At 50.8% G+C, this 24289-nt stretch overlaps 1 long non-coding RNA gene across 3 annotated transcripts in view; it reads left to right on the plus strand.

The window, feature by feature from the left end:
- LOC127482824 (uncharacterized) overlaps window positions 1-24289 on the plus strand; it is a 98212-nt gene that overhangs the window by 34849 nt on the left and 39074 nt on the right. Inside the window, exon 3 of one of the 3 annotated variants that reach the window (XR_016223102.1) lies at window positions 14791-14985. The exons of 1 other annotated variant lie outside the window; for it this stretch is intronic. This is a non-coding gene — a long non-coding RNA (uncharacterized LOC127482824). Of the gene's footprint in view, window positions 1-1786; window positions 1986-14790; window positions 14986-24289 lie in introns of those variants that run through there. One more of the 3 variants, XR_016223103.1, reaches the window with a different exon arrangement.

A 24289-nucleotide genomic window follows, 5' to 3' on the forward strand; every position in this document is an offset into this window, starting at 1 on the left:
CGGGACTAGAACCAGCGCCCATATGAGATGCTGGTGCCACAGGTGGAGGATTAACCTACTGTGCCACAGAGCTGGCACCATATCCTTCCAAGTATTTTTAAAAAATTTTAGTTGTTCATTTTTGTGGGATATGGTGTGATATTTGAATATAATGGGTAATGATCAAATCAAGACAGTTAAGATTTTCGTCTCCTTGAATCTGTAATACATTTTTTTTATTAACATAACACATGTTAACTCTAGCTATCCCTAGGGTACAATGTGCTATTTCAAAATTGCCCATAACATGTGCTGGTGGAATCAGGGTGATTAACTTCCATCTCTTCCATTTCCAAGTGTAGAGTTCAGTGGTTTTAACTACATGCGTAACGAGCAACCTCCGTCTCCAGAACCCTTTAAATCTATACCAGGGAAGCTGTAACGCCTCGTTCCTCCCTCCCTCAAGCCCCTGGCAGCATCTACCTTCGCCTTTGTGACCATAGCTGTTCCAGGTGTCTCCTGTAAGTGCAATTCCATCCAGCTCTCCCACGCGGGTGCAGGGACCCAAATATAGCTACCCCTCCAGGTCCACATTCGTAGGAACAGAGGACTGAGGGCAGAGCTGGTTTCGAACCCAGGCTCTCTGATGTGGGTTGTAGGTATCCCAGGTGGCCTCACAGAGCCAAATGCCTGCCCCTCTTTTGTTTTTCAGGCTGAATTATTCCTGGGCATGAGCGTGCCACGTCTTGCTTATCCATTCACCGATAGACGGATACTTGGGTTGCTTTCCTCTTTTCGTTTCTGGAATAACTTGTTGTGGACAGGAGTGCACGGGTACCTTTTTGAGATCCTGCTTTCAATCCCTTTGGGCGTGGACCTGGAAGGGGATGGCTGTCTTATTCAGTAATTGGATTTTTAATCATTTGAGGCCATACTGGGTTTAACAGCAGCTGTGCCATGTTATTCACAAGTATCCACCCACAGTGCACAAGGCTTTCAATTTCTCCATATTTTCACCAGCACTTTTTTCTGTGTTATTTTCCCCCATAACCATCTGAATGGTTTTGAGATGGTCCTGTTAGTGTTGAGTTTCAGTTCTCTATTAATTTGTGATGTTGAACATCTTTTCATTTGCTCACTGCTTATTTTATTCATATACCTTCTTTGGAAAAATATCTAATCAGTTTTTTTTTTTTTTTTTTTTTTTTTTTTTTTTTTTTTTTTGGACAGGCAGAGTAGACAGTGAGAGAGAGAGACAGAGAGAAAGGTCTTCCTTTTGCCATTGGTTCACCCTCCAATGGCTGCTGTGGCTGGCGCGCTGCAGCTGGTGCACCGCGCTGATCTGAAGCCAGGAGCCAGGTGCTTCTCCTGGTCTCCCATGGGGTGCAGGGCCCAAGCACTTGGGCCATCCTCCACTGCACTCCCTGGCCACAGCAGAGAGCTGGCCTGGAAGGGGAGCAACTGGGACAGAATCCGGCGCCCCGACCAGGACTAGAACCCGGTGTGCCGGTGCTGCAGGTGGAGGATTAGCCTAGTGAGCTGCAGCGCTGGCCTAATCAAGTTCTTTGCCCATTTTGAATTGGATTGTTTGTCTTTTGTTGTTGAGTCTCAGGAACTCAATCCCTTATCAGCTTCCAGGGGTCTTTACAATGTTCATGGAAAATGTGTACTGTGAAAAAGAAATCCATGCACAGATTTTTAGTTTCTGTGCTGGGGCAGGCATCGTGGCGCAGTAGGTTAATCCTCTGCCTGTGGCCCCAGCATCTCTTATGGGCGCCGGTTCTAGTCCCAACTGCTCCTCTTCCAGTCCAGCTCTCTTCTGTGGCCTGGGAAAGCAGTAGAAGATGGCCCAAGTGGTTGGACCCTTGCACCCGCGTGGGAGACCCTGAAGAAGCTCCTGGCTCCTGGCTTCCGACAGCGCAGCTCCGACCGTTGTGGCCATTCGGGGAGTGAACCAATGGAAGGAAGACCTTTCTCTCAGTCTTTCCCTCTCCCTGTCTGTAACTCTACCTCTCAAATAAATAAATCTTAAAAAAAAAAAAAGTTTCTGTGTCAAAATAAACTTATCTTTTGATTGTTTCTCACATGAGAAAATTATCATGTATGATTTGCAAATATCTTTCCCATTCTTTCACTGAGATTTTATTTTTGTAAAGAGTTATTTATTTATTTGAACGGAAGAGTGATAATGAGAAAGAGAGGGAGAAAGAGAGGATGTGAGAGAGAGAGAGAGAGAGAGAGAGAGGAAGTGTGTGTGTATGTGTGTGTATGTGAGAGACAGAGAGAGGTCTTCCACTTGGTGGTTCACTCCTCAAATGGCTGCAACAGTCAGGGCTGGGCCAGGCCAAAGCCAGGAGCCAGAAACTCCATCTGGGTCTCCCATGTGGTTGGCAGGGTCCCACATACTTCTTGTACATCTTCTCCTGCCTTCCCAGGTGAATTAGCAGGGAGCAGGACAGCTGGGACATGAACCAGTGTTCCCATGTGGGATGCTGATGTTGCAGGCTGTGGCTTAACCTGCCTCGTACAGCACAGTTCTGGCCCCGGAGATTTCGTTCACATTTAGCTCTGGCCTCAAAGCACACTTTTTTTTTTTTTTTTTTGGACAGGCAGAGTGGACAGTGAGAGAGAGAGAGAGAAAGGTCTTCCTTTTGCCGTTGGTTCACCCTCCAATGGTTGCTGCGGCCAGCGCACCGCGCTGATCCGATGGCAGGAGCCAGGTGCTTTTCCTGGTCTCCCATGGGGTGCAGGGCCCAAGCACCTGGGCCATCCTCCACTGCACTCCTGGGCCACAGCAGAGAGCTGGCCTGGAAGAGGGGCAACCGGGACAGAATCCGGCGCCCCGACCGGGACTAGAACCTGGTGTGCCGGCGCCGCAAGGCGGAGGATTATTAGCCTAGTGAGCCGCAGCGCCGGCCTCAAAGCACACTTTTTATAAATTATAAATGTTTTGTGTACAACCCAAATAATAGTCCTCTGAGTTGCTACTCAGTTAAAACAAGATAATGTCTGAACTCCCACTGAAATTGCAAAACATTACCTAAATGCATACTAGCATAGCATAGAATGCTAAGTTAATAAGTGCTATCCTTCACATCAGCTTAAAATTTCTTCCAAGCTTTTTCTTGTATTTTATCTGCACATATAGATTTGGATCTCAGGACTAATAGTGGTGAATTCTGTCTGTGTATTCTGAGACCCTCCCCACGAACAAGTACAGTGGTCAGTCTGGCTGTCCATCCAGGAGACCGGGCAAGCTTTTGAGACCTCACCGTGGCATCTCAACCTCTGGTGTAGTCTTTTCTGGTTCTTCTCAGCAATCAACAAATGTTTGCTGAGACCCTGAAACCTGTGCCAGCCAGTGACTTGCGCCCAGTGATTTCTGATTTCCAAAAACCATCGTGGACAGACACGTTTTAGAAAACAGGAAAGCTGTATTTCTTTCTTTCTTTCTCTCTTTCTTTCTTTCGTTTTATTTATTTATTTTAAAATATTTATTTATTTTGTTTGAAAATCAGAATTACACAGAGAGAGAAGGAGAGGCAGAAAGAGAGAGAGAGGTCTTTCATCTGCTGTTTGACTCCCTAATTGGCTACAATGGTTGGAGTTATGCCAATCTGAAGCCAGGAGCCAGGAGCTTCTTCCAGGTCTCCCACACGGGTGCAGGGGCCTAAGCACTTGGGCCATCCTCCACTGCTTTCTCAGGCCACAGCAGAGAGCTGGACAGGAAGTGGAGCAGCTGGGACTTAAATCGGCACCCATATGGGATGCCGGCACTGCAGGTGACAGCTTCACCCGCTACACCATAGCACTGGTCCCTCTTTCTTCATTTTAAAAAGGAATTGAGTGGCTGGCGCCGTGGCTCATTTGGTTAATCCTCTGCCTGCAGTGCTGGCATCCCATATGGGTGCCAGGTTCTAGTCCTGGTTGCTCCTCTTCCAGTCCAGCTCTCTGCTTTGGCCTGGGAGGGCAGTGGAGGATGGCCCAAGTGCTTGGGCCCATGCACCCGCACGGGAGACCAGGAAGAAGCACCTGGCTCCTGGCTTTGGATCATCGTAGCTCCAGCCGTAGTGGCCATTTGAGGGGTGAACCAATAGAAGGAAGATCTTTCTCCTTTCTCTCTATCTCTCTCTCTCATTGTCTAACTCTGTCAAATAAAAAAAAAATGGAATTGAAACATCTGTAATATAAGCAATTTGAATTGAGTAGGAACTTGGGTGGAGGTAATTTTTTTTTTTTTTAACAGATAGAGTTAGACAGAGAGAGAGAGACAGAGAGAAAGGTATTCCTTCTGTTGGTTCACCCCCAAAATGGCCTCTACGGCCGGAGCTACGATGATCCGAAGCCAGGAGCCAGGTGCTTCTCCTGGTCTTCCATGGGGTGCAGGGCCCAAGCACTTGGGCCATCCTCCACTGCCCTCCCAGGCCCCAGTAGAGAGCTGGCCTGGAAGAGGGGCAACCGGGACAGAACCGGTGCCCTGACCGGGACTAGAACCCGGGGTGCCGGTGCTGCATGTGGAGGATTAGCCTAGTGAGCCACGGCACCGGCGGAGGTGATGTTTTAGTTTGAAACAGAATGGAGATTCTAAATAAAGCATCTGTTACCTACAATATGGCCCCTCCATGCCGGATTCCTGCTGAGATAACAACACCTCCCATCAAAATATTATTTTATGCCTTATACACATTTTTGAGCAAATCACACAGCCTGCGAGATCTTGCCTCTCTTTCAGTCCAGCTGATGACCTTGGTCATGACCTTTGAACTTGTGGCCCTTCCTTCCCCCACACTGGGGCGTGAGTGGCCTCTTGGTCATCCTTTTCAGCAAAGTTCCTATTAGCTCCAAAAAAACTCTATGATGAGTACCTTCTGTTTTTCTTCTCTTTGCTTGAAGATTGAAAATGAGAGGAATTGTACATTTCTTGTGATTGGATAGACTGTGTTTTTTTTCCCCCATGCATTTGAAAGGCAGGCAGACAGATTTCCCATCTGCTGGTTCACTCCCCAAATGCCTGCAACAGTCAGGTTGGTCCGGGAGACAGCAGGAGCTGAGGCCTTGGTCCAGGTCTCCCACATGGCGGGCAGGAACCCAAGTAGTTGAGCCGCCATTTGCTCTCAGGATGCACTATTAACAGGAAGCTGGGGTCATGAACAAGCTGACGGTTGTACTCAGGCTCCCCCATATGGGAGGTGGCTGTCCCATGCAGGGTCTTAACAGAAATTTCCACTCTGATTGGGGATTTTTTTTCCCCATAAAATATGGATTCCTCCCTGCCATCATTCTGTGTGCTGTAGGGACTCAGGCTGTGGTGAGGGCCTTCCCAGGGTTGAAGATACGGGAGTATCTGCTCTGGCCTTCCAGTGGGCTGTGGGTGACCACTCCCTGGAATGCCCTGAACTGCAGGGCTTCCTAATAGAACTGGGGAAGTTTAAATGGGAGATATGGAGCTAAAAAAAGCAAACAAGGTAGTTTGGGAGGGTGACAGTGCTCTCTGGGGATCCTCGGGACAATGCGACAGAGAATGTTTTGGTGTACGGGTGGCTCTAGGATCCAAGGAGGCCCCTGAGGAGGTCAGGTGTATGGGACAGGGGAGGACAGTGAAGACCCGGCAGGTTAGGGAACAGTAACACTGGGCTCCGGAGAAGCAATAGATCTTGGCCTGTGTGAGAAACAGAGATGGAAGGTTCTGGAAGGAGGGAGGGGGAGTTGGCACCCCGTGGGCCTCAGTAAGGAACATGGACAACAAGAACAGCGACTGTGTTACTTCCCAGCATTGACTTCCAGCCACCTTCACATCGCCCAGATGATGACACTGGGACGTAGACACTTGAGTAAGTCAATTGCCTAAGGCCACGCAGCTTGCGGCTCCAGCCCTGACGGGTGGTGCAGAGTGCACACTTGTCATCAAGGGCGCCCCAGGCCCACGGGAGCTGTTTTCCGTGGTCACTCGGGAATGAGCAGAGTCCCTGTCATTTAAACGGCCCCTTCCCCAAGCAGCCGCAGTTTCTGCTGAGCCAAGAAAGGACACTGCGGGGCTACTGTGGCTTCCGTGGACTTGCTCCAGGCCTGAGTAGGGACAGTTATGGGATAGCTTAGAAACAGCCAGTCTGGGTGTAATCAGGTCACTTCACTGCGAAAACATTTTTGTTTCTGCTTCCTTCCTTCCCTGGGTCTTATCCAGGGAACAGAGTCTCTGCCCCTCCAAGCCACAAAGGCCAGAGATAATGGGGCACAGCAGGTGGACGCTGTCAAAAGTAGAGAATGCCTGCAATTAGGATGCAGAGACATGCACACACACAAAGACTGTTAGGATGCACACACACATGTACAGAGACAGGATGCATGGACACACACACAGACTGTTAGGATACACACACACATGCATGGATTTTTAGTTTCAATTTTTTTTAATTTTTTATTTATTTTTTTAAAATTTTTGACAGGCAGAGTGGACAGTGAGAGAGACAGAGAGAAAGGTCTTCCTTTTGCCGTTGGTTCACCCTCCAATGGCCGCCGCGGCTGGCGCACTGCGGCCGGCGCACCGCGCTGATCCAATGGCAGGAGCCAGGAGCCAGGTGCTTTTCCTGGTCTCCCATGGGGTGCAGGGCCCAAGCACTTGGGCCATCCTCTACTGCACTCCCGGGCCACAGCAGAGAGCTGGCCCGGAAGAGGGGCAACCGGGACAGAATCCGGCGCCCCGACCGGGACTAGAACCCGGGATGCCGGCGCCGCAGGCAGAGGATTAGCCTATTGAGCCGCGGCGCCAGCCTTTTAATTTTTTATTTATTTATTTTTAAAGATTTATTTTTATTTATTTGAAAGACAGAGTCACAGAGAGAGGGAGAGCCAAAGAGAGAGCTTCCGTTCCGCTGGTTCACTCCCCAAATGGCCTCAGTGACTCGAGCTGGGCTGATCTGAAGCCAGGAGCCAGGAGCTTCTTCCAGGCCTCCCACACAGATGCAGGGGTGTCAAAGACTTGGGCCATCTTCTACTGCTCTTCCAGGCCATAGCAGAGAGCTGGACAGGAAGTGGAGCAGCTGGGACGCAAACTAGCACCCATATGGGATGCTGGTGCTTCAGGCTGGGGCTTTAACCCACTGCGCCACAAACTTTTAGATGCATACAGACACATGCACAAAGACTGTTAGGGCACATGCACACACACATGCACAAGGAACAGCTTGGAGCCGCTAGCCAGAGGGCCCAGTGTAAAATGCGCTAAGGCAAATACAGCTGAGAAACAGATGCACTCTGTTCCAGTTGATGACTTTTTTTTAAAATGTTATTTTTAAATTTTTTTGGACTGGCAGAGTGGACAGTGAGAGAGAGAGACAGAGAGAAAGGTCTTCCTTTGCCGTTGGTTCACCCTCCAAAGGCTGCCGCGGCCGGCGCACCGCACTGATCCGATGGCAGGAGCCAGGTGCTTCTCCTGGTCTCCCATGGGGTGCAGGGCCCAAGCACTTGGGCCATCCTCCACTGCACTCCCTGGCCATAGCAGAGAGCTGGCCTGGAAGAGGGGCAACCGGGACAGAATCCGGCGCCCCGATCAGGACTAGAACCTGGGGTGCCGGCGCTGCAAGGTGGAGGATTAGCCTAGTGAGCCGCGGCGCCAGCAGTTGATGATTCTTTTTTTCTGGTCTTGGGTCTCCCTGCTGTGAAGTAGGGGGTACACAGGCTCTGAGCAGCTCCACAGAGCAGCATGCGGTTTTCTGCCCACTTTGTTTTGTTTTCCTCCTGGCTGTTACGGCTGGTGTCCAGGGCCAGCATGGGCCTCTATGGCTTGGATCAACTTGCACTGCCTTGCCAGAAAATGAGTTATTGTGCAATATTTCTGCAAGCCTGCTTAGGAAGGGGACCTGAGACAGGCACTGTGGCAAGGCAGGTAAAGCTACTGCTTGCATCGCTGGCATCCCATATGGGCACCAGTTGAAGGCCTGGCTGCTCCACTTCCGATCCAGCTCTCTGCTAATGCACCTGGGAAAGCAGTAGAAGATGGCCCAAGTACTTGTGTCCCTGCCACCCATATGGGAAACCTGGAAGAAGCTCCTGGCACCTGGCTTCAGTCTGGCTTAGCATTGACCATTGCAATCATCTGGGGGAATGAACCAGCAGATGGGAGATTCTCTCTCTCTCTCTCTCTCTCTCTCTCTGTAACTCTTTCAAATAAAGAAATAAATCTTTTAAAAAACAGAAGGGAACCTTTTTCTATAGGGGAAGCATATGTTGTCTAATTACTTAGAACCAGAGGTGAAAAATAAAAGCATATGAAGGGGCTGCCTACAGTGCCAGCATCCCATATGGGCACTGGTTTCAGTCCCAGCTACTCCACTTCCAAACCAGCTCTCTGCTATGGCCTGGGAAAGCAGTGGAGGATGACCCAAGTCCTTGGGCCCCTGCCGCTATGTGGGAGACCCGGAGGAAACTCCTGGCTCCTGGCTTCGGATCGGCAGAGCTCTGGCCATTGTAGCCAATTAGGGAGTGAACCAGTGGATAGAAGACCTCTCTCTCTGCTTCTCCTTCTCTCTCTGTGTAACTCTGACTTTCAAATAAATAAATAATTTTTTTTTTAAAAAAGGCCTAGCATATGCTGGTGGTCTTGCCAATGGCAGGTGCTCGGTGTTTCCAGTCATCGTTGTAAGTTTAAATCTTGGGTGTTGGCCCACAGGCAGTAATGAAGGAGACGGAGGCAGCAGGGTGCTGAGTTTGGAGCCTGAGAGGCTGGGCGTGATACTGACAGGCAGGAGAGTGGGGATGAGCTAGAGGTTGTGCCCCCTGCAGGGCCCCTGGCACTATTATCCGGGTACCCCGTCATGCACACATAGGGCTTGTGTTGATTTAGCAAAAGGCACATCCATTTCTGGGGTGAGGCTCTCCCGAGGCCAGTCCTGAAGTTTGCCTAAACGTCCCTGGTCCCCGGGCTCAGGGGGAGAAGCCACGGATTCTGGTCCCATTCACAGGGGCACCTGGGAGGTGACGATGGGCCCCTCCAGTACGGAACACACACCCTTGCACACCTGCTGGGGCTTCGGGAATAGTCAGATGCTGTGCTGTAGAAGCACAGGATTATCAACTTAGAGATGAGCCCGCTCTAGGTTTATTGGATTCCGGGCCCCACCTGCAATTGCCTTGGCAGGGCCAGACCAGGTGGTTTTACTTGATGTTTCCCGCCCCTGTCCTAAAGAGCAGCCTGCTCTGATAATAAAGTCAGTAATAAGCATAATAGCAAGTGCACTTCTTTCTTCTGCCCAAGGCCCGCCCTTCTGTTCTCTGCTTGCTGCTTACTCAGAGGTCTCCCCTGGAATTGCTTTGCTTAAGTCTGTTAAATAGTCAAGGGCTTGGAGCTTCCTCCACCCCAGGCTCCATCCCTAATTCATGCACACACACACACACACACATACACACACATACTTGTCATAGAGTCTTTGTTTAAAGATTTATTTGTTTATTTGAAAGTCAGATTTACACAAAGAGAGGTAGAGAGAGAGAGAGAGGTCTTCCCTCCGCTGGTTCACTCCCCCAGTGGCCACAACGGTTGGAGCTGCGCCGATCTGAAGCCAGGAGCCAGGAGCTTCTTCCTGGTCTCCCACATGGGGGCAGGGACCCAAGGACTTGGGCCACCTTCTACTGCTTTCCCAGGCCACAGCAGAGAGCTGGATCGGAAGTGGAGCAGCCAAGACTTGAACCGGCACCCACATGGGATGCCAATGCTGCAGGCTATTCCACAGTGCTGACCTATAGTCTTTTAAAAATGTTTATTTGACATATTTATTTTTTATTTGAGAGAGGAGGGAAGCAAAGAGAGAAAGACATCTACCTATCATCTATCTATCAAGCCCTATCATCTATCCTATCATCTGTCTGTCTATCTATCTATCTATCTATCATCAGAAGAGGAATCTACCACCCGCTGGTTCACTTCCCAGTTGCCCACAGCAGCTGAGGACTGAAGCTTGGAGCAGGGAACTCTATCCAGATCTTCCAGGTCTCCCTTTGGGTGGCAGGAACCCAACGACTTGAGCCGCCCCTTCCTGCTTCCCAGGGTCCACACTCGTAGGAAGCTGTCCTCAGGCCTCAGAGCCAGTGTGGGATGCCCACTCCAGGTGTCCAGAATCTTCAGTGTCTTTCTCCTTATTAGTATCCTCAAGCAGGGGTGGGGAACTTTTTTTTTTTTTTGCAGACAAGGGCCATATAGATATTTATGACATCATTCACGGGCCATCCAAAATGATCAACTTAAAAATTTGATCTGCTGTAGATTTATCAGATTTTTGGGTCCTACCACCAACTGCCTTGGCAGGACCAGGCCACGTGGTTTTAGTGGCCTTCTATGGCCGCCAGGCTAGATGTTCCTCACCCCTTGTCCTAAAGAATACCCTGACAGTCTTCCAGGAGCTGCTGGTAGGTTGACATCACATGGGAACTGCCTTTAGTAGAAAAAATTGTAGCTCAATGGTGGGCCAACTTTCTTGGCTAAAGTCCTGTACTCCAATCCCTATAGGCCCCCGGGGCTCTGTCGCAACTGCTCAGCTTTGCCATTGTACCCCAAGAACAACCAGAGACAATGTGTAAGTGAAGGGGCATGGCGGTGTTCCAATAAAACTTTATTGACAAACAGAGAAGATGGGCTTGATTTAGTGTGTGGGCCCCTAGCTTGCTGAGCTGTGCCACAGACCAAAGAATGACAGAAGAGGTGGCAGGTGACGATCTCTGGGCCAGTGATGGGGGAGAGGACTTTGGAGCAGGCGGATGAGCGTTTTGATGCCTTTTCTATGTGTGAACGCCCCAAGCCGGGGCCGCGGGCCAGGCTGGGCTGGGCTGGGCAGGGGCATTCGCTTTGGCACTGCAGAGTGCTGAGCTGTGTTTGGAGGATGGAAATGTACAAGTCGGCCCAGAGCCTTGCTTTTGCCAAGGGCTGATTCAGAGTTCAGGGATTAAGCCTCTGACGTGGGGATTAAACAGGAATTTCGCATGCACTGGTCCCCCCCCCCCGCCTCCGCCCTGTCCCCTCCTCCCCCGGCACCAGGCTTGGGGCTGGGTCTGGCTCACGTGCTGTTGATTTCCAGCGGGGCCTCAGCCATGTGGTGGGCATAAAACTAAAGCGAGCGTCCAGCGTTTTCTGCCTTGAGCCTTGGTTTTGTGTATTCTTCCTGCGCCTCAGATGAGAACATGCTTTGGCAACAAGGAACATGAAGGAATGTATTCCAGAGGCCAAGAGGGACTGAAGTGCTGAGTGTTCAGTTCTCGGCGGGGCGCAGGAAAGCGTGGGCACCAGCCTCACATTACACCCCGCGGCTCCATGGCGCCGTTTCCTGTGTGCCTGCAAAATGACCCCCACGCTCCGTGGAGCTCAACGGGCCTGTGCCTGCAGACCGGATCTGTTTCAAAGGGAGCTTCTGCTTATCCTGGTCCTTTCGCAACCTCCTGCTGCTGTTGCTTATCTCCTTCATGGGCTCTCCGCCGGGGACCTGGGGACTGGGGACCCGGGAGGCTTTGAAGGGAGCTGGAGAGAGAGGCGAGGGGTTCCCAATCCAACAGCTTATTTGAAGTGAGTGGAGGTCCCAATGCCACGGCTGCTCTGTGATGGCAGGGATGGGGCCCCAGGGTGAGTTGCGCTGTGGCATAGTGGGTTAAAGCAGCCCCCTGCAGTGCCTACTTCCCATATGGGCACCAGTTTGAGTCCTGGCTGCTCCACTTCTGCTCCAGCTCTCTGCTGTGGCCTGGGAAAGCAGGAGAAGATGGCCCAGGTCCTTGGGCCCCTGCACCCACGTGGGAGACCTGGAAGAAGCTTCTGGCTCCTGGCTTCCAATTAGCTCAGCTATGGCTATTGCAGTCATTTGGGAAGTGAACCAGCGGAGGGAAGACCTCTCTCTCTCTGTCTCTACCTCTCTCTATATATCTGTCTTTCAAATAAAAGAAAATAATTCTGAAAAAAAAAAAAACTGTGTTGCAGATGCAAAAGGGATTTGCTTCTGCTCTTTAAAAACATTTATTTCTTTTTATTTAGTTTGAAAGGGAGAGAGATAAGTAGAGAGATACAGATAAAGGGAGAGAGAGAGAGAGAGAGAGAGCGAGAGAGCGAGAGAGAGAGAGCGCACTTCCATCTTCTGGTTCACTCCCCAAATACTGCAACAGCCAGGCCTGGGACAGGCTGAAACCAGGAGCCTGGCACTCTATCTGGGTCTTCCACATGAGTGACAGGGACCCAGGACCTTGAGTTATCACCTGCTGCCTCCCAGAGTGTGAGTGAGGAGGAAGCTGAATTGGAGGCAGAGTGGGGATTCAAACCCAGGCTCTCCAATATGGGGTATGGGTATCCTAAGCAGCACCTTTTTTTTTTTTAAGATTTATTTATTTATTTGAAAGGCAGAGTTACAGAGAGGCAGAGGGAGAGGGAGAGGGAGAGGGAGAGAGAGAGAGAGAGAGAGAGATCTTCCATCTGCTGGTTCACTCCCTAAATGACTACATTGGCTGGAGCTGTGCCTATCCGAAGCCAGGTGCTACGAGCTTATTCGGGGTCTCCCACGTGGGTGCAGGGCCCAAGGACTTGGGCCATCTTCTACTGCTATCCCAGGCCATAGCAGAGAGCTGGATCGGAAGTGGAGCAGCCGGGATTCGAACTGGCACCCATATGGAATGCCACCACTGCAGACAGCGGCTTTACTAAGCAGCATCTTAACGTCTGAACCAATGCCAGCCCCTGCTTTTGCTTTTGGATCTTTACACATAAAGAAGTGTTTGCCTCTGTCTGCAGATCCCATCTCATCAAATCACTTAAAGTCCACTTTGTTTGCATGGACTACACTGTTGTGTCCTTGGGTGTTAGTCGGCATAGGGTGAGCTACATGGCACAACAAATACCCGAGAGCTGAGAGACCTACAGAAACACAGCTTTGCTTCTCATTCGTGCGTCGTTTGTTTCTGCTTCTTGCGTCCTTATCCCATAATGGAGGTGGACAGAGCTGCCTGTTCCTCAGGGTTGGGGAACTGTGGGTTGTGGGCCACATGTCACACATAAAGATTTCTTTGAACATGGTTGTGGCCGTTCACTTACATTCTGTTTATGATGGCTTTTATGCTACAACAGCAGAACCACAATGGAGGGTGGCAACAGGCTGAAAGTGTTTACTTTTCCATTTTGTATAGAATGAGTTGTCTGATCCCTACTCCATGGGAAACCTAGAGGGTTCGTGGCAGAAGGAAAAGAGACGGAGGGAACTACAGGCTGGGCTTCCAATCTTCTGCTGGGCTTGAGCCTTTGGCCTAATGGCTGGCTAAGATCAGCACATGTCTGGTTGGAGTCCTAACTCTGCCACTGGCTCACTGAGGACCTTGAAAGGCCACTGTGATGGCACAAGGGACTGGGTTCCTGCCACTCACACGTGACCTCTAGATGGAATCAGCAGCTCCTAGCCTCAGCCTGATCCAGCCCTGGCCGTTGCAGATATTTGGGGAGTGAATCAGCAAATGAGAGCTCCATCTGTGTCTGTCTGTCTCTCTTCCTCACAAATAAAAAAAAATTAAAAAACAAAACAAAACAAAACAGAAAACCCTACTGCCCAGAAGTGACACAGGACCATTTCTGCTCTCAGATTTTCAACACTGAAGCCGGACACGTGGCTACTCTCGATGCCAACGAAGGAGGCAGGAAGCCGGTCCAGTCCAACATGATCTGTCCTTTCTTGGTATTTGGGTGTGCATTCTTTGGTTTGCAACAACAGAAGCAAACTGTACGTACCTTACACAGAGGGAAGATGTACGTGCAACTTGTCAGGGAACTGCACACGTAACAGGAAGGCTGAGTAACGGGGCTCTGGAGGCCAGAGAAGCCGAGCAGCCACGTTCCCCCTGAAGGAATGGCCGAGCCAGCTCCCGAGCTTGCTGCCTGCGCCCCCCCCCCCCAACCGTGTGCCTACATCTCTGAAGCCTGCGTGTCACTGTCAGGAGCCAATGGGCCACATGGGTACTGCTTGCTGACCACCTTTAAGTGCTGTGGAAGGTTCTGGAAGGACTGGGCCGATGAACAGTGAGACCGTCTCAGTATTGGTGGGAGGAGGACTTACAAAGCGAGGAGCTGCATCCACGCAGGATCGGGGGAAGCCCGCCCGTGTCCACTCCTGTACTCGCTTGTGGTAGGAGGCTGGGTGGAGTCCGGCCCCACCTACTGTTACTTTGGGTTCACCTTCTTGAAGCATTATCAGGGAAGGGTGGGTGAGCCTCCTTGTCCCGGCCATTCGGAAGCCAGAATGACCTTTGTTGCTTGGTTTCTTCTTGCTCCTCCTCCTCACTGTTCCAGGCTCACACAAGGTCTCTGGTACTCTGCAAGAGCTGAGTCTGACACCTGAGTGGGGCCCGTGGGAGAGGGCCGGGGAATGGGTGTGGGCACAGCTTTGGTGACATCTTGGGTTCTTCCACTGCTGTGGCTCTGGGCACTGCGTTGTGTCTGAGCATCTTCAACCCCACAGTGGCGCATGGCAGGGGTGATTAGACCAGGTGAGGGGGGCTTTGGTTTGGAAGGGCTGAGGTTAAAGATAGAGCAGCAGGCTTCAGGACGGGACCAGGAGTCACTCCAATCCCAGCTGACCATCACGAGTGGCCTCCTCCAATGTGCACCATGTGTATCCATCTAAATGAAGAAAGATAATAATATCTAATGTATAATTTAAGACTTTTGCATCCTTTTTTCAGGTAAGACCCTTACAATCAGTGTTGTGGGGACCAGTGCTGTGGTGTAGCAGATAAAGCCACCACTTGCAGTGCCAGCATCCCATATGGGCACCAGTTCAAGTCCTGACTGCTCCATTTCTGATCCAGCACATCGCTAATGCACCTGGGAAGGATACAGAAGATGGCTCAAGTGCTTAGGCCCCTGCAATCCACGTGGGAGACCTAGAGGAAGCTCCTGGCTCCCGGCTTCAGATTGTCCCAGTTCTGGCCATTGCAGCCATTTGGGGAGTGAAGCAGCAGATGAAAGATCTCTCTCTCTCTCTCTCTCTCTCTCTAACTCTGCCATTCAGATAAATAAATAAATCTTAAAAATTTTTAAAAAATCTGTGTTGTGAGTAACACAGTTGTATTCCATCAAGTTTTTACATTAAAAAATTAACTTGCACAATGCAAATACTTTTATCTCCATGAAACTCTTAATTTTTTAAAGATTTATTTTATTTATTTGAAAGACAGTGTTACAGAGAGAGGTAGAGCCAGAGCCAGAGCCAGAGCCAGAGAGAGAGAGAGAGAGAGAGAGAAAGAAAGAAAGCCTTCCATTCCACTGGTTCACTCCCCCAAATAACCGCAACAACCAGAGCTGTGCTGATCCAAAGCCAGGAGCCAGGAGCTTCTTCCAGGTCTCCCACGTGGGTGCAGGGGCCCAAGGACCTGGGCCATCTCCTACTGCTTTCCCAGGCCATAGCAGAGAGCTGGATTGGAAGTGGAGCAGCTGGGACTTGAACCTGTGCCCATATGGGATGCTGGCGCTGCAGGCTGGGGCTTTAACCTGCTGTACCATAGTGCCAGTCCCAAAACTCTTATTTTTGTATATCTTTTTTTGTAGTGAGTGTGGAGTCTGAGAATATGGGTGTGACTTGAAAAATTTACTATTTGAGCAGGGAAAGGGAGAGAGAAAGAAGGGTGGAGGGAGAGAGAGAGAGAGGAGGAGAGGGAGAGAGAGAGGGAGAGTGAGAGGAAGAGGGAGAGCGAGAGGAAGAGGGAGAGAACAGAAGATGGAGAGGACGCTCCCATTTGCTGGTTCACTCTCCAGATGCCCACCATAACACAACAACCTGGGGCAGGGCTGCAGCCACAGACAGGATCCAGGAACTCAACCCAGGTCTCCTGCATGGGGGACAGGGACCCAGGTCCTTGGCCACCACTGTTCTCTCCCAGGGGCTGTATTAAATGGTATCTGGAGTCAGGAACGGAACACAGGCTCTCGGATGTAGGACACAGGATTCAGAACTGCTAGGCTAAGCGCCCAGACCCCTGAGGAATTCTTGGCCTTTCGTGCTGTCCTGTCTGAGTTGAGCAATGCGGAGCGACCTAGCATCCCTGAAGGATGCAGAGCCCCTAGCAGGCAGAGCTGCGGGGATGCCTGAGCTCAGAGTCACTGGTCAAAGGACTTGGAAGTCTATTTTTCAGGACTGAGTGTGTGTGCGCATGTGTGTGTGTGCGTGTGTGTCCTGAACGGCTGCTTTAGAACTGTTGCATGGCCAGAAGCTTCCTAGAAGGGCGAGGTGTGCCCTGGGGCAGGAGAGGGGAGAGAGGAGATTCTTTGTGACACTCAGTTTGCAGTATCTGGCAGACAACATCTACAAAACAGCTGTCAGTCTGCATTGGTGATGTTAAATGTGTGCATCAAATGACCGAAAGGAAATAGTGTGTGTGGCGTTGGGATGTCGCCAGCAAGTGCCCACCTTGTCTGGACCATGTAGGTGTTGGCTGGGGGCTGCCAGCTGGTCTCTCTACATTCCCAGGGTGGACAGGGACATGCCAGCCTTCCTGGGGCTCTAGAAGGCATGATGAGCCCGAGTGAGGGCAAGGCTAAGCCCAGGCAGACGGAACAAGAGCCCAGACAGCAAGCAAGTGTGACGGCCATGTCCTACATGGCATATACTCAAGGGACTAACAGCTGTAGCCAAGAAGGAAATCCTGTCATTTTTAAAACCATAGATGAACCCGAAAACCCTTACGCTCAGTGAGATAAGTCAGGTACAAGAAGACAAATCCCACATAATCTCCCTTACGTGGAATCTTCAAAAGCCAAACCCACAGGAGCCGAGAGTAGAAGGGTGGTGTGTGGGGAAGAGGGAGATGATGGCTAAAGGGCACCATGTTTCCATCAGGAGGAATGAGTTCTGGAAATTTCGGGCAGAGCACGGGGACTACACTTCGCCATATTGCATCCTATTTATCCTTGGATGTTGTAAGACAGTTGATTTTAAATGTTCTCATCCCCCAAACAAGCTAAGGAGTCTGATTGCATTATCCCACAATGTATACATGTGAAATGCCCACATCCCAGAAATCTGTCTTTCTGTCTATCTGGCAGTAAATAATTTGAGAATAATAGAAAGAGTCTAAGAATAAGCTTAAGGAGTTAAGTGTTGTGACATCCAAGATTTGGATATACCAACTTCCATATTGTACACCCTACATATATGCAGTTTCTCATTGGTCAGATAAGAGTAAATGAGACATCAATAAAATGAGAAAAGTCCATGTCACCGGGCCCAGGTGGGGCCTCGCTTTCCCTCTGCCCTTATGTCTGTGCAGAAGGAGCTTGGCCTGGGTGGGGGTGGACTCCCTGAGCACCGACAGGCTCTTTCGAAGTTCCAGGGCCAGGGTGTGGGGCTTGGGGCAGCTGGGCCAGGCCCTTGATGGTTGACAGGGAAGTCTCTCTTCCCCAGTTGGCAAGTCTGCAGCCCGATGGGGCTGGCTTCCAGCACCCGGAGGCAGAGAAAGAGGGGACTAGCAGAGAGCGCACTGGCCTTCTGCAGAAATGCTCTCCTCGCCCTGTTTGAAAGCACAAAGAAGAAACACTGCACGGATGGCCCCCAGCCCACGTCCTGCGGAAAGTTCCTCTCGGGCTCTCTCTGAAGCAGGTTTATTTTCATTGTCGACAGGATGGAGGATTTGGATTTTCACTATCCGCTTCGTAGACAAGACAATGTCATTAGCCAATGGAATGCACAAGCTAATTTCCTCTTTATCAATTTTAATGATATTTATCTGAAAGGCAGAATGAGAGAGGGGAGAGGGGAGAGGGGAGAGGGGAGAGGGGAGAGGATCTTCCATTGGCTGGTTCATTCCCCAAATGGCTACAAGTGCTGGAGTTAGGCCAGGTGAAGCCAGAAGCCAGGAGCATTTTCCAGGTCTTCCATCCAGGTGCAGTGCCCCAAGCACTTGGGCTGCCTTCCACTGCTTTCCCAGGTGCATTAGCAGGGAGCTAGATCGGAAGTAGAGCAGCTGGGACGCCAGTGTTACAGGCTGCAGCTTTAACAGTGCCGGCCCCACAGTCATAGTATTCTAACTATGTGTATCTAACTCCTAATGTTACAAATGGGAAAGCCAAGGCAGATGGAGCCCAGACAACTCTCCCACAGTGTCCCGGGAAGCATTCCTTCACAGCTGCTCTTCCTTTGTCTTGGCCCAGCGCTCTTCCCACAAACCACTTCTCCCTCCTTTAGGATCCTCTCTCCTTTAGGATCAACTGCCTTGACGGAGCCACTCTTAGCTAAAGGCTAATCAAATCAAAGAGTTCTCTAAGAGGCTACGTGAGCATGTTGCAATTGGGCAAGGTGATGCATGAGCTAGCCAGTGGGGTGACAACGTGGACAGCGGGAGAGCTCCGGGCACTGCCCAGGTCTCGCAGGCATCCCGTCATTTTTTGTGCTCGGGAACCACAAAATCCAGGGCAGGGCGGGTGTGTGTAGCAGGGGTTAAGCCACTGCATGGGAGGCCTGACCCCATGCTGGAGTAGTGCCCGGGGTTCGAGTTCCAGCTCTGTTCTCCATTCAGGCTTCTTGCTAATGCCCACCCTGGGAGTCAGCAGGCAAAAGCTCATGTCTTTCTTTGGTCCTCTGCCACTCACCTGAGAGATCTGAATTGAGTTGCTGGTGTCTGGCTTCAGCCTGGCCCAGCCCCAGTGGTTGCCAGCATTTGGGGAGTGTAGCAGTAGATGGAAGATCTCTGTCTGCCTGTCTCTGTCTCTCTGCCTTTCAAATACATAAGGAAAAAAAAAAAAAAGGACACAAGGAGAGAGAAGAAAAAGAAAAAAAAAGGCAGAAAGGAAAGCAGACAGACATGAAAGGCAAGGCTGCAGGGACATGCAGGGTCCCAAGGACCACGATGGGGCCACAGGCGACCTGTTTGAGCATCCCAGAGGCATGGGCTGGAAAACAGCAGGGAGCCTGCATAGGCATCGGGATAGGGGACAGCCCTTGATGCCTTTTAAATCAACAGCGCTTTTCCAACTGGTCGCCGCCACTTCACAGCTGCGGATGTTTCGGGAGGGGGCTCAAGACAATGTTTTCACAGCCCTTGGGGGTGGGGTAATGAGAAGCAGGTGTAAGCTGCGCGCAGAAGGAGCCACGCCTGGCACGCCTTGCGCCCTCCGGAGGCCCCCGCGCGGGGAAGGAACCCGCGCCTTTGAACCTGGAACGCTGGATGCAGAGCTGTGTGTCCACGCGAGCAACGCCCGCGACCACCGAAGCCCCGCGGATTCCAAGATGGAGGTGCAGCTTTTGGAACAAAAGACTCAGCCACACTTTCAGCCAAGGAGGAGGGCGGCAGGGACCCAAGAGAAGAAAATGCCCAGCGCCCACTGGCCCGGCTGGCCCCGGTGCGCGCCCCGCGGGGAGGATCGTGTTACACTGCTAATGAGAAGCAGGCCCGCCCGAATGAAAAACGACTCTGGGTTGAGCTCGGCTGGGCTGTGGCGTGGAGCGTGGGAGCCGGTGGGCAGAGGGCTGTGGATCCGCCCCTCTGCGGGATGGGGGTCCCAGCAGGGTGGAGATAAGGATCGGGTGCAGCTGATTTGAACTCAGGCTCGGGAGTTGTCATTCCCGGCTTGCTTGCAGACAAAGCTTGTGTTGGTACAAAAACCGTTTTTGAAAGCTAGGCAGAGTTTTTAATGACACTCATTTTCCACGAACTTTTTGAAGACCCCCCCCCCCCAAGCATGGTTTTCATGTATATATATGAAAAAAACCATATATAATATATGAAAATATATATATGAAAAAAATATATGACACCAAATTCAGTTTATTTTAAAATTCCATTTGTCCATAGATTTTTCCCCCTTTCTTTTAAACAAAGATTTATTTTGTTTATTTGAAAAGCAGAATGACAGAGAGAGGGACAGACAAAGATCTTCCACCTGCTGGTTCACTCCAATGGTCTGTTTCCAGGAGCCTGGAACTCCATGCTTGGTCTCCCATGGGTGTGTGGCAGGGGTCCGAGGACTTGGGCCATCTCCTGCTGCTTTCCCAGGGTGCACTAGTGGGGGTCAGAAGTGGAGTAGCTGGCACTGGAGCTGCTATTTTCTCGGGCATCCTGTATCCCATTTAACCCCTTACAACAGCTCTGGGATTTGTTTCTGTTTGTCATGCCCACCTTACAGAAGAGGAACACCTGCCCACAATCACCCAGATGTTGACTGATGGAGCCCCGGTCTTCCCAGAGGCCAGTCTGCTTCCGGAGCTGAGGCCAGTTTTCTCCTGGCCTTCACTGGTGCGGACGAAGAGGATGAATGGTTACGCTGAGGCTTTGCGGGGAGCATGGCTATCAGAATGCATTGCCATCTGCCAGCTGACAAAGAGAAAGTCTTGCAGCGACAAATTCTGCTGCCTGCTACTTCTGTACGGTTATACAAGAGGAGAAGAGCGATGGTGACATCTGCCAGAACGTTGGTCAGAGAAAGTTGTCACTGAAAGCAATGGCCGGGGCTGGGCCAGGTTGAAGCCAGGAACCAGGAGCTTCTTTTGGGCCTCCCATGTGGGTGCAGGGCCCAGGTACTTGGGTCATCTGCTGCTGCTTTCCCAGGTGCATTAGCAGGGAGCCAGATTGGAAGTAGAGCAGCAGGAACTTGAACTGATGTTCCAATGGGATTCTCTCTCTCTCTCTCTCTCTCTCTCTCTCTCTCTCTCTCTCTCTCCTGGTTTTTATTTACTTGAAAAGGCAGAGTGACAGAGCGAGAGATAGAGAGAGGAAAAGATCTTCCATCTGCTGGTTTACTGTCCCAAAGGGCCACAAGGGCTGGGGCTGGGCCAAGCAGCGGCTTAACCTGCTGTGCCACAGCCGCGGTGCCTGGAAGGTCCTTCTTGCAGAGCACGAATGTTCGCCAACTCCCCGCCTGGCCATGCCTCATCAAGCAGCTGTGATGGGACCTTGTCACCTCCCCAGGCTGTGCTCTCTGTGCCAACAGCAGCTTGCGCTGACCCTGCACCTCTATCATAGCATTTTCTACACGATCCATGAATAGCCTCTGAGTCTCTGTTGGAATCCTCTGTGGCCGCAGCTGTGCCTTAGGCTTCAGTTGCTTTGAAACCACTGGGGAATGTAGTGGCTTAAAAACCACAACCACGGGATTGCTCACCATTCTGGGGGACAAGAATTTTTGGGCAGCTGGGTGGTATAGCTCTCCCCTGCTCCACCTGATGGTGCCTGGCGTGACTTAACTGGTGCTGTAGTTCTCACATGGGCCATCTCAGTTGGCTGGACCATCTCAGTTCTTCTTCATGTAGCTTCTCTCTCCAGTGCTGTCATCATTCAAAAGTCTACTGGGAGTCTTGTTCCATGCAAGCCGGCTTCCCAGGGGGTGAAAATGGGAGGCACAAAGTCTGTTAAGGTCCAGCCCAGAAGTCACACAAAAACAACAAAACAGGAGACAGGGTCACCAAGTGTCAAGGGAGAGGAGAGACAGCTCCCACTTCTCAGTGGCAGGAAAGATAAAAGTCTCCCTGCAGAAGAGCACGGGGGAGGAGGGTGGCTTTCTGTAGCCACCCTGGTGACTTCCACTCAATCCCAGAACTTCACAGAGCCCTGGGACACCCTGGTAGCTCAGCAGGAAGAAGATCCAGCATTTGCAAAATGCTTCCTTCAGCTAAGCATTTTTCCTTGGGTGTCTTACTCCTCATGATTCTTTGAGGTAGTGCTATCCCCATGTCATGGAACTCAGAGGCTTGGAGGTGTCACATAAACTGCCCCAAGATCATTTAACTAGCAAAACGCGGAGCTGGAGTTCAGACTTGGATAGCATAGCTGACTCCGGAGGTTAAGTGTGCCTCGACTGAGACCCTTTAGGGCCAGGTGTCTTGTTTAGGGCTCCGTGGGGTCACTCACTCACCATTATAACTCTTGTGGCTGCATCTCTTGTCTTGTTCAGAGCGAGGGAGCCAGTGCCCAATAGGCGGAAGGACTCCCGAAAAGATGTGAGCATGCGCAGAAGACTGGGCTCGGGCTGCAAAGCGGGTCTCCACCCCTCTCGCTTCTGGCCGGGGGAAGCTCCCTGGGTGGCGATGCCGCCCCAGCCCCACCCACCCCCTACTGGTTTTCAGATGCCTCTCTGTGATGTGGTGCCAGCTGCTGGTGGAATGGTCCCATTTTGGTGCGAGTTTCCTAGAATTAAATTTTGCTCACTTTTAAAGCTATGAGATTATGTCTACCCTACTCTTTTTGCGAATTAATATTTCATTTTGTGAAATGGTACTATGAATAGATTGCAGATGTTTCTGAGTGCAGATTCTTGGGAGCACAAATGTTACAGCTCTACGTTCGTTAACTAAACAGGCCCGTTTTACATTCTGCTGGTTCTTTGAGACCTCAGCGTCTGGGGATCCGTGTCTCAGCTGGAGAAGGAGGCAGACTGCTGGGCCCCTGAAGAGCGGAGGGTAACAGGGTGATTCTGACATGTTGCGAGGATCCCATTGTGTGTCCTTTTTTACTTTTCTTTGGGCTGCCCACAGCATCTGAAAGTTGAGATTGGTCATTTGATGTCATTTACAGAAAGCACTTTATTAGGTCTTACAAATAGTAATGTGATACTTACTCACAACGCCTCTGAGACTTCTGCACAGTATGAACTTGGGCAATTGTAACCATTTTCCACTCACTGGCCCTAACCAAGCCACGAATGTCCTCAAACCAGTTCCACAAGGACAGCGAGGTGGAGGTGCAGAGAAACAGTGCCTCGCTGAAAGCCCTGGAGATGCCTGAAGCAAAACCAAGTTAGGTAGAGCAAAACTCTCTCATCATCCACTTCTCAAGCCAGCCAAGGAATTATCTCCTGCTTCTCCAGAGTCCTGGGTGCAAGCTTTGAATTGCAGCCAATTGCACTCCTTAAAAGAGAGGCATTAATAATGAAATTTTATCAGGGCAAATGTTGATTCTTTTTATTTAAAGATTTAATTATTTGATAAAGTGACAGAGAATCTTCCAACCACTGGTTCACTCTCCAAACAGCTGCAAGGGCTGGGGCTGAGCCAGGCCAAAGCCAGGAGACAGAAACTGTATCTGGGTTTCCCACACAGGTGGCAGGGGCCATCTTCTTCTGCTTTCCAAGGTGCATTAGCAGGGAGCTGGATTGGAAGTGGAGCAGCCAGGACTCCAACCAGTGCCCATATGGAATGCTGGTGTCGCAGGCCACAAAGCTGGCCCCATACACTTGCAATTCTGGCAGCTTGCAATCAGGAACCTGCTCCTCCAGTGACTCCTGAGGTTGCTGCTGCTCCAGGTTCCCTGTCAGTCTGATTGAAGTCCCAAGGGTGGAGAGACACAGGAGCAGACAAGGAAAATTTACCAGGTCACCCTAGAGAGGAGGTGACTGAAGGAGACAAATCACAGCTTGATCAATAAAAATAATCCAGAGATCTCCCATCCTCTGGTTCACTCCTTAGCTGCCCACAATGAAGCCAGGAGACAGGAGCTTCATCTGAGTCTCCCATGTGGGTGGCAGGGCTCAAGCACTATGGTCATCTTCCACTGCTTCTCCCAGTTGCACCATCAGGGAGCTGGACTGAAAGTGGGGCATCCAGAAACCTAGCTGGCAGCCCTATGGAATCTTACAGGCAGTAGCTTTACTCACTGTGACAAAATGCCAGCCCTACAAAGGACACATTTTTACAAGTGATATTCATTTATGAGAGAGAGCGAGAGAGAGAGAGAGAAGCTCAGATCTGTTGGTTTACTCTCAAATGACCACACTGACTAGGACTGGATCTGGCTGAAGCTGGGAGCCGGGAATTCGGTCCAGGTCTCCCACATGAGTGGCAGGAACCCAGGTACTTGAGTCCTCTCTGCTGTCTCCCAGGGCGTGCATTTGTAGGAAGCCGGAGTCAGGAGCTGGAGCTGGGAATTGAATCCAGGTATAAATGAGACATTGTAGGAGAAGAAAATGAACTTTTTAAGTGAAGAGATCAGTGGAGGAAGGGCAGTGCCATAGATAAAAATAAGTATTGACTTTCAAGAAACGAAGAAAGACTTCGCTACCAAGTCCAAAGGGGACATACAGAAGCTTTAAGACAAAGGAGGTGGTGGATAACTTGGTGCTAAGTATGTCATTGACCATGAAGGTCGACCAGATATTGCCTTATTCAATGTGTGTTGCTTCTGCTCTGATAGGCAGGTGGGAGGATGTAATGTACATCTCTGGAGTGCACCGAAGGGCACGGCGGTGCCGGGTGCAACTCAGCTGTCACTGTGGTTGTCTCAGGGCAAGAATGTGTCAATCACTGCGCACTGGGAGAGGCTGGAGACTGGTATGCTGAGACACTGCTCCTTTAGCGTGTTGGATCTTGCTGTTCTTTTCATCAGC

This window comes from Oryctolagus cuniculus, chromosome 1 (genome assembly GCF_051225735.1).
Source record: "Oryctolagus cuniculus isolate XC-2025 breed Fujian yellow rabbit chromosome 1, ASM5122573v1, whole genome shotgun sequence".
Classification (NCBI taxonomy): domain Eukaryota; kingdom Metazoa; phylum Chordata; class Mammalia; order Lagomorpha; family Leporidae; genus Oryctolagus; species Oryctolagus cuniculus.